This window comes from Lepidochelys olivacea, assembly GCF_965140295.1.
Source record: "Lepidochelys olivacea isolate rLepOli2 genome assembly, chromosome: 1".
In the NCBI taxonomy this organism is placed as follows: domain Eukaryota; kingdom Metazoa; phylum Chordata; order Testudines; family Cheloniidae; genus Lepidochelys; species Lepidochelys olivacea.
Window position 1 is genome coordinate 265,905,161 of NC_140411.1, and position 14,503 is coordinate 265,919,663.

A 14,503-nucleotide genomic window follows, 5' to 3' on the forward strand; every position below is an offset into this window, starting at 1 on the left:
CAGGTTTAGCATAAACTGGAGTCCTACTTACCTCCTTCTCCCTCACATTCAGCATACAGTAGCCCTCCCCCCGCCCCCATCCCCTGTCCCCGCCCACATCACTCCATCCCTATCAACCATGGAATGTGAAGCATTTTCTTTCCGTGCCCTTCTCCAGTTCAAGCTTTGCAGATTGCATGTGTTGAACTTGAACACCAGATCTCAGAGGTTGGTGCAGCAAGTTGGGGTGCAGGTGGAAGAGAACAACTGAGAGTAGGCAGAAGGAGAGTAGTTCTACTTAACCTTATGGATCTATCTCTTGATCTCTGGCAGCCTTTGTCCTTGTTGGGCTGGTGAATGGTGTTGCATTTAGCCACACTCAGAATTGTGCAGAGAATGGGCAAGAATATTCCCTTCCCCTCTTGCATTAAGAAAGGATTTTAATTTTGTTCAGAGTCAAGGGACAAGTGGTTTTTATTGTCTGATACTCATAAAAGAGGATGTCATCTTTCTAATCATTGTGGTGAGCTTCATTCAAATTTACCTTTCCGTGGTTTACACTGCATGTGTCAAACTAATGATTTCTATATATATCTCTATTCTTACTTGAAAATGTTTAGCAAATATGTGTAAAGTTTAAAATCAATTTACGCAAAGATTTGTTACAAATACATGGCTGCATCATCATCACCAGCTATTGTGAGGATCTTTAATCCAAAAAAACAAGACTCATCACTTTAAAGATAAAGGAATATGCTCATTAGCTGTCAGTTGTACTGCTTTTATTTTCAATAGGCCAGTCACTAGAAGGCAGTACATAGTACACAAACAGGAAACACATTACAGCAATGTAACCATTACAAGTACAAGTTGCGTGTCAACTGGCAAACTACATCACAAGACTACTTCATACTGGGTTCCGGGAAGTCGGTGGACACAAGCCCGCCCACTGGTAAAGCACCCTCCTGCAGCCCATGGGGAGGATCCACTGGGCCCGGGACTCAAATAATTGCATGGGACAATGGAAAAATAACAGGGATAAGTGTGAGGGTCAAAGGTAGGAAACCTGTGGGGGACACAGAGCAGAGAACCCTGGACAGCACCACTGCTCCTCAAAGGTGTCAAGGGAGCCAGTGGACGCTGCCCAGAGGAACTCTGCCCAGATGTGTGAACAGAGGGAGGATCGAAAGTAGGCCCCACAGTTGCAGGAAACCCCCTCAACCAATCACAGGACTACTTGTTAGGCAGATACCATCTATAACCTTTGTTTTTCATGCACTGTTGCTCCTCGTTTCTTGCACCCTTTGCTCCTTTTACAGCTCTTCCTCTTTCTCAAAATCTTCTCTGTGCAGGTCTGATTTGTATTTAGCTTTTAAATATGAGTGACTTATTTCATTTATCTTCAGTCATACTTAATAGCCTTTGGTTTTTTGATTAAATAAGGATGTCAGTTTTCTTGTGCTTTCTCTCACCTTAAATTGCTCTATTTATATGACCCTTATCTCTCCCTCTCAGATTCTGACCCTCTCTTATAATTTGTCTGGAAAAAGGCCTATTGGTTCCACTTACTGGATCACACAGAGAAGTGTGATCATTGCTTCTCTCATCAGTGTGCTTAATTAGGAACATAACAAAAGGACTGAGCATTAGAGTAGCCCTTGAGCTCCCATTTTTGTCCCAGGTTGAGACATGACCTTGTGACATTGGGACTGTTCTCTGCCAGCAAACACTGGGGCATTCTCAAAGTTCCCTCTTTCTAAAGGCGTCCAGAGATTGGGACATTCTAGTGAACATCAAGGTATTGATATAGTTTCTCCTCTGAACCCTGTGTTGGTACATTCCCTTCTGCCATAAGAGTATTGCTAGGTTTCCTCTTCAAAGGAGTCCAAAATCAATACATTCCCTGCTAGCTCCCATACCTGGCTGAAGTCCTGTTTTGCAGGGGCTTTGGGGCAGCTGCTGTTGGTCTTAGGTTGTTTTTTTTTTTGGGGGGGGGGGGTTAAGATGATAATTGTTCCTTTCATTTTAAGGAGTTTTAAGATTTATGAAAGGAATTTTAAAACATGTTCTCTTTTGGTCTTTAAAAAAAGAGAGAACAAGAGAGCCCCTGCAATCTTAATTTTCAGAAGAAGCTGTGAGAGTTGTCAATGTTGCAAGGAAAAAAATATATGTAAAAAAACCTTATGAAATACTACTGCAGCATGTACACATTGTAACAGGTTATTCTTTGTTCTTTTACTATTAAAATTGTTTTTAAAATCCTGAAGAGATGGTCTGAAATTACTTTTAACAATAGACACATCATGTTTTCACTAGAAGCATTTCATGCTATTTCCTTCACCTCTGGCCAGATCGGACTGGGACAGAAGGAGCCTTTTAGAAACACTCCATCACTGCCCCCACCTCTCATCCCCCCTTGAAAGAAGGCAAGTTATTTTCTGAGCTATTGTTGCCATGTAGCCAATAAGCGACAGAGTTCAGTTATGACATCATTTGAGAAGCAAATCTACATTCTCCTCTGTTTGTGCTGCTACTGGGGAGATAATACTTAGTCACCGATTCCTGTGACAGGCCACTGTCAGTGGAATCGATAACAAGCAGGAGTGGGATTTAGCCCATATTTTCTGGAACATCATAGCCTACATTTTCTGTAACTTATGGGCCAGCACCTCAGGTGGAGTAGCTCCAGCATAGCTCCATGGATATAGCCTTGAAGCTGTTCGCAAACTCTTTATATGTTTCCCAACTCACTAATCCAAAACATATTTCAATAGCCCTTTTACTTCTAAATTCAAGAACTCTCGAAGCTCAACACTAAGCAGCCCCATGATGACAAATCAATGTGTGAACAACCTAGTGCATAAGAGTCACTCTACAGTAACAACCCAGTCTGGATAGGCCATCTCTCATGAATCACCCTATAAAATACCCTAGGGTACATACACGTGATGGGGGAGATGTGACAGTTGAATAAATGAGCAGATTTCCATATTACCAACACAAGTATTCATAAATCATGAGCCAGACCCCCACAAAATCATGAAATGGGCTTAAAAATCCAAATATTTTTTAAAATAATAAATATTGGGTTCTGTTTCTGAGCTTTAGGGTGCCTTTGCTATACACGTTACACTTTTTCTCCCCAACCCTTCAAGGCTGGAAACTTACACATAAACACACAAACAAAAAATTAAATGAAACTGAGATTCTCTAGTAATCACCTGACTCCAGCAGCTGGGGCTTTAAGAAAATCACCAAATGTCACAGAAGTCGGCAACACTGACAAACTTTCAATCATTCATCCTATGTAACAGTAAAAAAAAAAAAAAAAAAGGTTTAGAAAATTTGAAATGTAATGCCCTCTTTCTGAAGACTGCCTCCTTTCCCAGCTTCATACCTGTAACTAGGTTCCTGACACACTGATCACATTCACCACCCTCTCAGAACATGCTCTCCTCTCCCCACTCTACCCCTGCTCTAAGCAATAATAAAAGCTTTCCTTTCTAATGGGTCTGATCACAGAGTTGAGGTATTTATTGCCAACCAAGTCCAAGCGTCCCCCCTCAGAGTAAATTAGGTGTTTGGTTCTTTGTGTAGGTTACATGATAAGGCCTACAGTAAATCCCAAGTAAACCAAAATAAATCAATTCAGTTATATCTCAAAGGGTCATACACATCTCACAATAATCTCTCTCAATAGCAAAGATGCGTTCAGAGTAAACAATCAGAAGAAATACAGAAAATGAAGTGAGAGGATTTAGTGATACATCTTAAGCATTCCTCCCTTGGTTAAAAATACTCAATTGTATAGCTTTTTTAGTATTATTTTATTATGGTAGCAGCTGTGCTGTCGTGGGGCTGGATCACACCTGAACAGCATTCCGGCACTTTTACTGAATGGAGGGATGCCATTTTGTTCTCAAAATGGCATCCTCTGCATAGCATGGCCTCGCATGCACTGTACTTGTGTGAGGTCACACCACATGGAGGATACTATTTTATACAGAAACAAAATGGTGTCCTCCATGCAGCTGCATGGAGGTGTCCATTGTAAAGAACAAAACAGCATCTCCGCACAGCGTGAGCTTGCACACCCTGTATATGCATGGCCATGCTGGCAGAGCAGAGTATCTATACTTTAAATAGCAGGACTGCACCACAGAGTAGCAGCTAGCGGTCCCAACTGAGATGTGGATCTATTGAACTGCTAAGTGCTGTACAAACACATAGTGCGACAGACAAAAGGTAGGAGGGGAAACAGAAGCACAGAGAGATGAAACTACTTGCCTGAGGTCACATAGAAAATCAGTGGCAGAGGCAAGCTTAGAATCCAGGTCTCCTAATTCTCAATCCAGTGTGAGACACATCTGGCTTTGCTGATGTCCTCTTCAAAGTACCCAGGGTAGAATCTTAGCAAAGGTTTTAACATCCTGCTCTTGAAGAATTTGCTTTTAACTAATTAAATACTACATTCAAATGTACCTCCAACTAGAGGCCAGATCCTCAGCTGGTGCAAACGGGCATAGCTCCCTCAAAGTCAGCAAACCTGTGCTGATTTACACCAGCCAGGGATTTGGCCCCTGTTCTTTAAGAATACATTCAATAACTTGGAAATAAACCCTCATTCCATAACCAATTCTCCCCTTGTTGTGTGAAAGGATCTCTTCTTTCAGAGAGAATGGGAAACATTACTAAAGATAGGTGGGCACCATAGAGTAAGAGGAGGTAGAGATTGAGAGATGTAAAGACAAAGAAGTTTTCAGACAAGATTTAAAAGGAAGTGGAAAGTGAACAAAGCCAAAAGATACCTGAAGGCTGCTTCATTGGCAGAGGCGGCAGAGGAGAAGGCTCCTGGATTACCTGTGGGAGGAATGTTATGAGAAGGGACACAGAAAAGACTGCTGATAGGCACCCACACAAGTGAAAAGTTCAGCACACCACCACTTTACTTTTATAGCCTCTTTCTTTCAAAGTGTACCTCAAAATGCTTCACAGAGTCAAGCAATACAGCGACCATGTTATAGAAGGGAAGGAATAATAGCAGAAATGAAAGAGCCTAAAGTCAAAGAGATGGAAATAACAGGAAGACAGCTCTGCATGGGCAACTTGCCACAGGAGAAGGCCCTCATACCAACAGCTACTAGATTGCGTGAAGGACGGAGAGGAGGCCTCTGCTAGATATGCAGAGGGAGTTGGGGGGCGGGGGGTGAGGAACAGAGAGAGGATATGTCTACGCGAATACTTCATTCGTGGCAAGCTGGGGTTCTCCAGTGCCTCACTAATTATCTGTGTGGACCCCACTGCTGAGCACTAGAAGTTCCCTAGTGTACGTTGATGTACCGTGGTTTGAAACAGAGATACAAGGATTCTGAGGCGAGAGGAGGAGATTTTCAGTGGACATTCACTGTCCTCATTTAATTGGCATCACTTTTTTCTCTCCAGTATTTTTCTCACTTCTCCTTTCTCCTCCACATTCCTGAGGCTGTAAATAAGCATGAGTGTCACCACCATATACATCACAGATACCAGCTATCCAGACTGCTAGACAAGCTGGAGGTGGGGCACGTGTATATGAAGCTCATCCTCCCATAGAAGATAGCAATCACTGTCAGATGGGAGAAGCAGGTGGACAAGGCCTTTACTTTCCCGTGGCACCCAAAGTGCTTTCTCAGGATGATGGGGAGGATGTAAACATAGGAGATGCAAGTCAGGATGAAAGAACTCACCAGAGTCACCCCACTCCGACGGCAAAGATCAGGACATCATTCAGGAAGGTGTCAGCACAAGCCAGCTCCAAGAGCGGCTAGATGTCACAGTGAAAATGGTGAATGACAATGGAGCCCTAGAAAGGCAACCTGGACATCAGGAGAATGTGTAAGAAGGATGTTGTGAAGCCATCTGTCCATGAGCTGGCCATGAAGGCAATGCACACTGCTCTGCTCATGACCGTGTAATGCAGGGGTGGCAAATTGCCACCTAGCAGTCATATCCCATGGCTGCCAGCAGCAAGAGCTCAGTGTCCGCCATGGTGATGAAGAAAAAAACCTATCTGCACAATGCAGCCACTGAAGGAGATGCACTTCTTCTCCAACAAGAGGTTTACCAGCAGGTTGGGTGTGGTGATGAAGGAAAAACAACTGTCCAAGAAGGAAAGGTGGCTGAACAAGAAGTACATGGGGTGTGGAGGTGATGGTCCAGCCAGATCACCATCATTATGGTCCATTCCCCAAAGGGGTAACAACCAAGAAGATTACTAGGCATATCCCAAACAGTAACGTCTGCAGCTCACAGAGGCCGGAAAAGCCCAACAAGTGGAATTCAGCGACCTAACTTTGGTTTCCATTCCACAAAGACATTGAAAATAGCAAAGGATCAAGCTGGACATCCCCATGTTTGTTAATACAAGAGCAAACACATGCAGTTATTACAAGCATTCATACAAAACTGTTATTAATAGAGCACCATAGAGATGCTTAATGGCTTACAGACAGCGAAGAGACACAGGGCCACTACAGCTGCTTTGCAGACCTCCTGCATAATATGTTACCAAACATTGTATTATTCAAAACTGATTCAAATTGCTTTGATAGTTTCACAGTTTGGGAATTGTAAACAAAGGAGAATGATTCACATCAAGGTATCAGGATGGGACAAGGTGTCTAATGCGGTCCCCCAAGGATCAGTATCAGGTCTGGGCTTCTTTAACAGGTGTCTCGGAGGCCCCAGGCAGGACTGAGGCCCTATTGTGCTAAGCACTGTGTCATTAGAAAGGTAAACAGCAGTGGCCTGATTTTCAGAAGTGCCCATCACCTGCCAGCTCCCATTTTTCTCACTGGGAGCTGTTGAGCTAGGAACACTTATGAAAATCAGGCCATTTGTTAATTAAATTTCTGGGTGATATTAAACTAGGAAGTTTTGTGAAAACCACTGAAAACAAAGATGTCACACCCTTGGGTCTGGAGAAGTCAGATAGATGGAGAGGATATACTGATATTCAGCATGGAAAAAAATGCAAGCTAAAGCATCTGGAGGCAATCATTCAAAACACAAGCCTTATGTAAGAAGAAATTTGGTAGGAACTGGTCCCAGGAGAGACCCCCCGGGTGACAGTGTGCAGGAAATTAGCTATGAGATTGCAATGAGATACGTCAGCAAAAAAAAGCCAGTGTGATTTTGGGCTGCATATACTGAGGCATCATTCACAACACAGAATCCTAATTCGGTATGAGGAGACTAAAAGGAGCCTAACGTTGTTGTTACCACCCCCAAGAAATCTGCCCTCAGTTCTACGCGCTCCAGAAACCACAACTTTGATAAACTATAAGAAATTCAAAGACTATCAACAATAATGCACAACGATGGGAGAGGAAATTTAGAGGAAAAGAGGAAAGGAGCTAATGAAACTCCATTGACTTCAATGAATTTATCCCAAGCAGAGTTTTGATTCCCACCTGTCAAAAGGGTATAAACAAGAAAGGATGACAGAGGTGGTGACCTCATGAGAGTCTATTTGATGACAACAAGCACATAAAAATTTAAACTGGCTACATCAGGGAACTTTCCTAATGGTGACATCCATTAGAATGTACTCTTCTCTCAAAGGAAGTGGTGAAGCTTCATTGCTTGGGTCATTTGAAACTAAACTGCATAAAATACCCAAGAATACCCTCCTGGGAACAATCTTGAATGGGTCAGAGGAGAGGAAACTAGATGACTGACCATGTTAAGTCTTTTCCATCTCTGCTTTCTATGTATCTATGAAATAATAAAGAACATAAAATGAAAAGCTTGTAAAATTCAGAATCACTCATTACAACAGCAAATTTAAACACAGAAATCAATTCAGTTCTTTGGGCATCTACAAACTTTTGGATTCAATAGCAAGACAGAAAAGGTGGTAAAAAATGAAGATGTTTTAAGCAATAGAAACAGCAGCCTGTGAAATGGTAACTCTTCACTTGCCATCCTTTTCATGTGACTGAAGCAAAACCTTTTAAGTCAAGATTCCATTCATCTCCCTACTTGTTATCTGCCAGGATCAGTTATCTCTCAAGATTTCCAAAAAAGCAAGCATAGAGAATGAGTGTGGACACAGCTGATGAGGGATTGTTCTTTGTGGACTTCTAATATCACATGGATAGTGGCTAAACACCTTTAATTCCTAGATCTAGAGCATTGCCTGGTGCCTTAAGGAAGGTGTTGGATAAGGGTTAGCTAATAGGAAGGTACCAGCAACTAGGAAGCAGGTTAGTTCCCATGGAGTTTTTTGGAGGTGAGGGGCAAGTTAGGCAGCTGCTTCAGGTTACCACACTCTTTTCATCCATAGTATTTTAAGAGGTTTATTCTGTATCAATTGAAAGTGACTTTAAAAAAATGGAGAATCTTTTTTTTTAAATAGTATTCACCCCTATATAAAATGTTAACAAGTCTGATTTGGGCAACTGCTGGTGAAATAGAACAAGGGGGAAGCCACTATGACCTAATCAAACATTACTGCCTTCCCCCATTTTGCCTCATTTCCCCATTGACCTCAGCCTCGACCATGTCTTCTAGGCTCCTCCTGCATCACTTACACTTTCTTATCCAGCTCACTAGCTTTGTTCCCTCCCTCGCTTCCTCCATTCTCACCCCCACTCTCTTTCTCCCTTTTGCCCTCCTTTCCCTGCCTTTCTCCCCTTTCCATCATCTGTTCTGTACATAAGAACATAAGAGCGGCCATACTGGGTGTAACCATGCCTCCATGGGTCACAGCTGAGAATACCAAATTCAGGACAAACTGCTGAGACATAGAGCAGATACATCCCAAAAATGAGGTTATTCTCCCATGAGATATACCAAACCAGCAACAAAACTAAACTTCTGTTTCACCACACTGGCTAACAAGAAGTCGGAACAGCAGTTTCCTGAGGCTTTCCAGTCCTTGTATTACCAACAAAAACACTAGATTTAGAGATGAGTGGTTCTTAGCTCAATAATATGATATGGCAGCCAAGGTCTACAGTTCAGTTATAAGGGACGTGATTCAACATCAGCTGAAGTTCATGGGAGCCCTTCCTTTGACTCCGGGGGGCTTTGGATCAGGTTCATGCTGCATAAGAACTACTTCCTTTTATCCACTTTAAACGATCTGTCTTTCAAATTCAAGTTACCCTTGTCCTTAGATTACTAACAGGCACAACCAAAAGGCCTTCTCAATGCCATCCCTTCTTTTATATACCTTGATCTTATTTCCTCTTGCTCCTTTCTGCTCTGAAGTTCTGAACTGCCTGAAGAATGAGGTGCTTTGATGTTATACCCTTCTCACATAGACTTTGTCTGCTGTTCCTATATATTCAAAAACATTTATAGCTATTTCATGCAGTGTTTAGCTTGAATAACTCTGGCTGCACTAAACCCCAACATTGTCTAACTTACTTTGCAACAAGCAATGATTTCCTTGTGATATTATGCAGCCCATTGACTAAGGTGGTGGTCCAACATGAGTGTTTAAGTTAAGTTCTTCCAGCAGCTGGTCCCTGAGGAACCTTATCTCACAGTCACTGATTAAAAATAAAACTTCAAACATTGTACACCGGGACATAATGGAGCCGAAGTGTAATTTATAATGCTGGCAATTTTGTTTGTGTTGTTGCCAGACACACAAGTTTATTTTCATAATATTTTCCCTTCGTTCAAAGAAGTGTGAGTGAACTGAGCACTGGTGAAACGTTTCAGACAGTCACTAGAGAATGAAATCTTCTATTTTTCAACCAAACTGATACAGCAACTAGTGATTACAGTGGAAACATCACCATACTGCCCCTCATTGATGTGTCTTAACCTTGACCTCATCTAGAGAGGAGAAAGGGAGGTCAATCTCCATTGCCCATTCAGTCCTTTACCTCTCTGATGAGACTGCCAGATGTGTTTTTGTGATGTGTTTAGCTGTTCACTACTGTCCAGGACCCCAGACCAGATATTAGTATGACCATTACTGGAATTATGTGTTTAGTTCTGGTGTCCACTCTTTAACAAAAGATGTTGACAAATTGGAAAGCGTTCAGAAGAGAGCTACAAAAATGATTCGAGGTCTGGACAGAGACTCAGTGAACTCAGTCTATTTATCTTATCAAACAAAAGGTTAAGCGATTTGATCATGGACTAAAGTACCTGCATGGGGAAAGATTTCTAATAGTAGAGTGGTCTTTAATCTAGCAAACAAAGGCAAAACAAGGTCCAGTGGTTGGAAGCTAAAGCTAGACAAATTCAGGTTTTTAATGGTGAGGGATAATTAACCACTGGAACAACTTACCTAGGATTGTGGTGGATTCTCTGCCATCTGAAATCAAGACTGGAACATCTGCATAGGTGGTGGGTATAATAGTCCAGGGAAGGCTAAGTCGCCACTGAGGAAACAATGTCTCTTATTTCTGCCAGAGGTAGAATTAGATATATTCAGAAGACAGCTTCATGGACAAATGGGTAAAATCACAGCTTTTGAAACCTGAAGGCATCCTTTACCACTGGTCATGTATCTGGTCCCATGAAGGCACACTCCATGGCACCATTTGTATGAGGCCCCACTTGTTTATGCTGTGCAGACTCCAAGTGTTACTTATCCTTGCTGATAGCCTGGGCTGGAGGGGTCCTTTTGGAGGCTCCATTACAACATTAATTCTCTTAACGTATTGACTCTGAGATCTCTATAATTATAAACAAACAACAGGATGATGCACGGGGTACGTTTTGGTCCTGTTCAGGTCAGTGACATCTCAGTAATGGGTTTGTTTACAGCCCACACACAGCACAGAGATACAAATAGCTTATTTTTCTTTATTTTTCTTTATAATCTATATAAAAACCTATCCAAGGCTCTCGGTGCCTTTGCCAAAAGTTAAAAATACAGTCAAATCAAAAATAGAGCCAGGAGCTGCTCCCAACCTCAAATCAAAAAATAACCAACCACAAAAAAAAAAAAACCCAACCAGTATGTCCCCCACCCGCACCAAATAAGAACCCTTGTGCTAACTCTTATGCTTCTCTTCACCCCACACCAACCTCCTGAAAAAGAATGTCTCAAATACCAAAGAATATTTCCATGCCATAGCTTCCTAGTGTTATTCATTACATTTGTTCAGTAACATGTTCTTCCATGCACGCTCTCTCAATATCCTGACCTCCAAAATGTTTCTTGTAAGCTTTGCCTTGTATAACGTGCAATTGTTTAACTGGATGTACAGTCAATCCACACTGACATTCCCACTGAATTATACTCATTGTCACTGTAGCTGGCAGATGCCAGGAAAAAAACAGCTGTTAAGTTAATAGGTTGGAGACGGGCCATGGAAATCTTGTACCATGGGTGCTCGACACCCCCCCCCGGCCCCTGCCCCACCTCTTCCTGCCCCTGCATCGCCTTTGTCCCACCCCCATTCCACCCCTTCCCCAAAGTCCTGCCCCACCCCACCTTTTCCCACTCCAGCCCCGCCCCCTTCCCACCCTCATTCCACCCCCTTCCCCCAAGTAGCGGTCCCTGACCAGCCTCTTCTCCACCTCTTCCCCTGAGCATGCCACGTCCCTGCTCCTTCCCTTCCCTCCCCTCCCGCAAAGTCCTAAGCACCACCAAACAGCTATTAGATGTTGTGGGGGTGGTAAGCGCTGGGAGGGAGGAGGAGAAGCAGGGACGCAGTGCATTTGGAGCGGGGTAAAAGGAGGTAAGGAGGAATGAGCTTGGCTGCTGGTGGGTCCAGAGCACCCGCTAATTTTTTCCCATGGGTGCTTCAGCCCCAGAGAGCCCATGGAGTCAGCGCCTATGTCCTGTACCTATGCAAAGAGCAGCAGTCTGCTTCAAACATCTCATAGAATCATAGAACTGGAAGGGACCTTGAGAGGTTGTCTAGTCCAGTCCCCTGCACTCAAAGCAGGACTAAGTATTATCTAGACCAGGGCTCGGCACCCTTTCAGAAGTGGTGTGCCAAGTCTTCATTTATTCACTCTAATTTAAGGTTTTGCATGCCAGTAATACATTTTAATGTTTTTAGAAGGTCTCTTTCTATAAGTCTTTAATATATAACTAAACGATTGTTGTATGTAAAGTAAATAAGGTTTTTAAAATGTCTAAGAAGCTTCATTTACAATGAAATGAAAATGCAGAGCCCTCCCGGACCGGTGGCCAGGACCCAGGCAGCGTGAGTGCCACTGAAAATCAACTCACGTGCCGCCTTTGGCACGCATGCCATAAGTTGCCCACCCCTGATCTAGACTATCCCTGACAGGTGTTTGTCCAGCTCTTAAAAATCCCCAGTGAAGGAGATTCCACCATCTCCCCTCATAGAATACAAATGCTTTATATGTAGGGTACAATCAGGCACTGGGTAGCTGGGGCAGAATATCTCTTCTGCTGTTTGTGATAGCTGTATGCAACAGGAAATGCTATGGTCACATGTTTTAGAGAAGACAGTGAACTCAAACGAAAAAATTCTGAGTGTTTAGTTATTGCCATCTTTGTTTCATGGGCTCAGTGGCTGTCATTTCCTAGTAGCAGACACAGAACTTCTCTCATTTAACAATTTATTTTAAATATTTCTGCAATACAGATTTATTTTGTAGATGAACCGGGTATCAGTTTGGATTCTTCACTTTCTCTTTAGGCATCACATCGTCCATTCGGTAGCATTCCAAGCTCGATGCAGATCCCTTCGAACTGGAAAAGAATGAGGGGACAGGTCAGTTGCCTGACCTTTGTTAGTTGTCAGTCCTTTCTGTTGACAAGTTGGCTTGCTGATCTGCTTAACTCAGAAGCGTATCTAAGGGTATGTCTACACTACGGAATAAGGTTGAATTTATAGAAGTCGTTTTTTTAGAAATTGGTTTTATGTATTCGAGTATGTGTGTCCCCACAGAAAATGCTCTAAGTGCATTAAGTGCATTAACTCGGCGGAGTGCTTCCACAGTACCGAGGCTAGAGTCGACTTCCGGAGCGTTGCACTGTGGATAGCTATCCCACAGTTCCCGCAGTCTCCGCTGCCCATTGGAATTCTGGGTTGAGATCCCAATGCCTGACGGGGCTAAAACATTGTCGCGGGTGTTCTGTTCATATCGTCAGGCCCCTGTTCCCTCCCTCCCTCCGTGAAAGCAAGGGCAGACAATCGTTTCACGCCTTTTTTCCTGAGTTACCTGTGCAGACGCCATACCACGGCAAGCATGGAGCCCGCTCAGGTAACCGTCACCGTATGTCTCCTGGGTGCTGGCAGACGTAGTATGGCATTGCTACACAGTAGCAGCAACCCATTGCCTTCTGGCAGCAGACGGTGCAGTACGACTGGTAGCCGTCCTCGTCGTGTCCGAGGTGCTCCTGGCCACGTCAGCTGGGAGCGCCTGGGCAGACATGGGCGCAGGGATTAAATTTGGAGTCACTCTCTTTAGTCCTGCAGTCAGTCCTATTCAACCGTCTTATGGTGAGCAGGCAGACGATATGTATTGCTGGCAGTCGTACTGTACCATCTTCTGCCAGGCAGGCAAGAGATGAGGATGGCTAGCAGTCGTACTGTACCATCTTCTGCCGAGCAGCCATGATATGTGGATGGCATGCAGTCCTTCTGCACCATCTGCTGCCAGCCAAAGATGTAAAAGATAGATGGAGTGGATCAAAACAAGAAATAGACCAGATTTGTTTTGTACTCATTTGCCTCCTCCCCCATCTAGGGGACTCATTCCTCTAGGTCACACTGCAGTCACTCCCAGAGAAGGTGCAGCGAGGTAAATCTAGCCATGTAACAATCAGAGGCCAGGCTAACCTCCTTGTTCCAATAAGAACAATAACTTAGGTGCACCATTTCTTATTGGAACCCTCCGTGAAGTCCTGCCTGAAATACTCCTTGATGTAAAGACACCCCCTTTGTTGATTTTAGCTCCCTGAAGCCAACCCTGTAAGCCGTGTCGTCAGTCGCCCCTCCCTCCGTCAGAACAACGGCAGACAATCGTTACGTGCCTTTTTTCTGTGCGGACGCCATACCAAGGCAAGCATGGAGGCCGCTCAGCTCACTTTGGCAATCAGGAGCACATTAAACACCACACGCATTATCCAGCAGTATATGCAGCACCAGAACCTGGCAAAGTAATACCGGGCAAGGAGGCGACGTCAGCGCGGTCACGTGAGTGATCAGGACATGGACACAGATTTCTCTGAAAGCATGAGCCCTGCCAATGCATGCATCATGGTGCTAATGGGGCAGGTTCATGCTGTGGATGCCGATTCTGGGCTCGGGAAACAAGCACAGACTGGTGGGACCGCATAGTGTTGCAGGTCTGGGACGATTCCCAGTGGCTGCGAAACTTTCGCATGCGTAAGGGCACTTTTATGGAACTTTGTGACTTGCTTTCCCCTGCCCTGAAGCGCATGAATACCAAGATGAGAGCAGCCCTCACAGTTGAGAAGCGAGTGGTGATAGCCCTGTGGAAGCTTGCAACGCCAGACAGCTACCGGTCAGTTGGGAATCAATTTGGAGTGGGCAAATCTACTGTTGGGGCTGCTGTGATGCAAGTA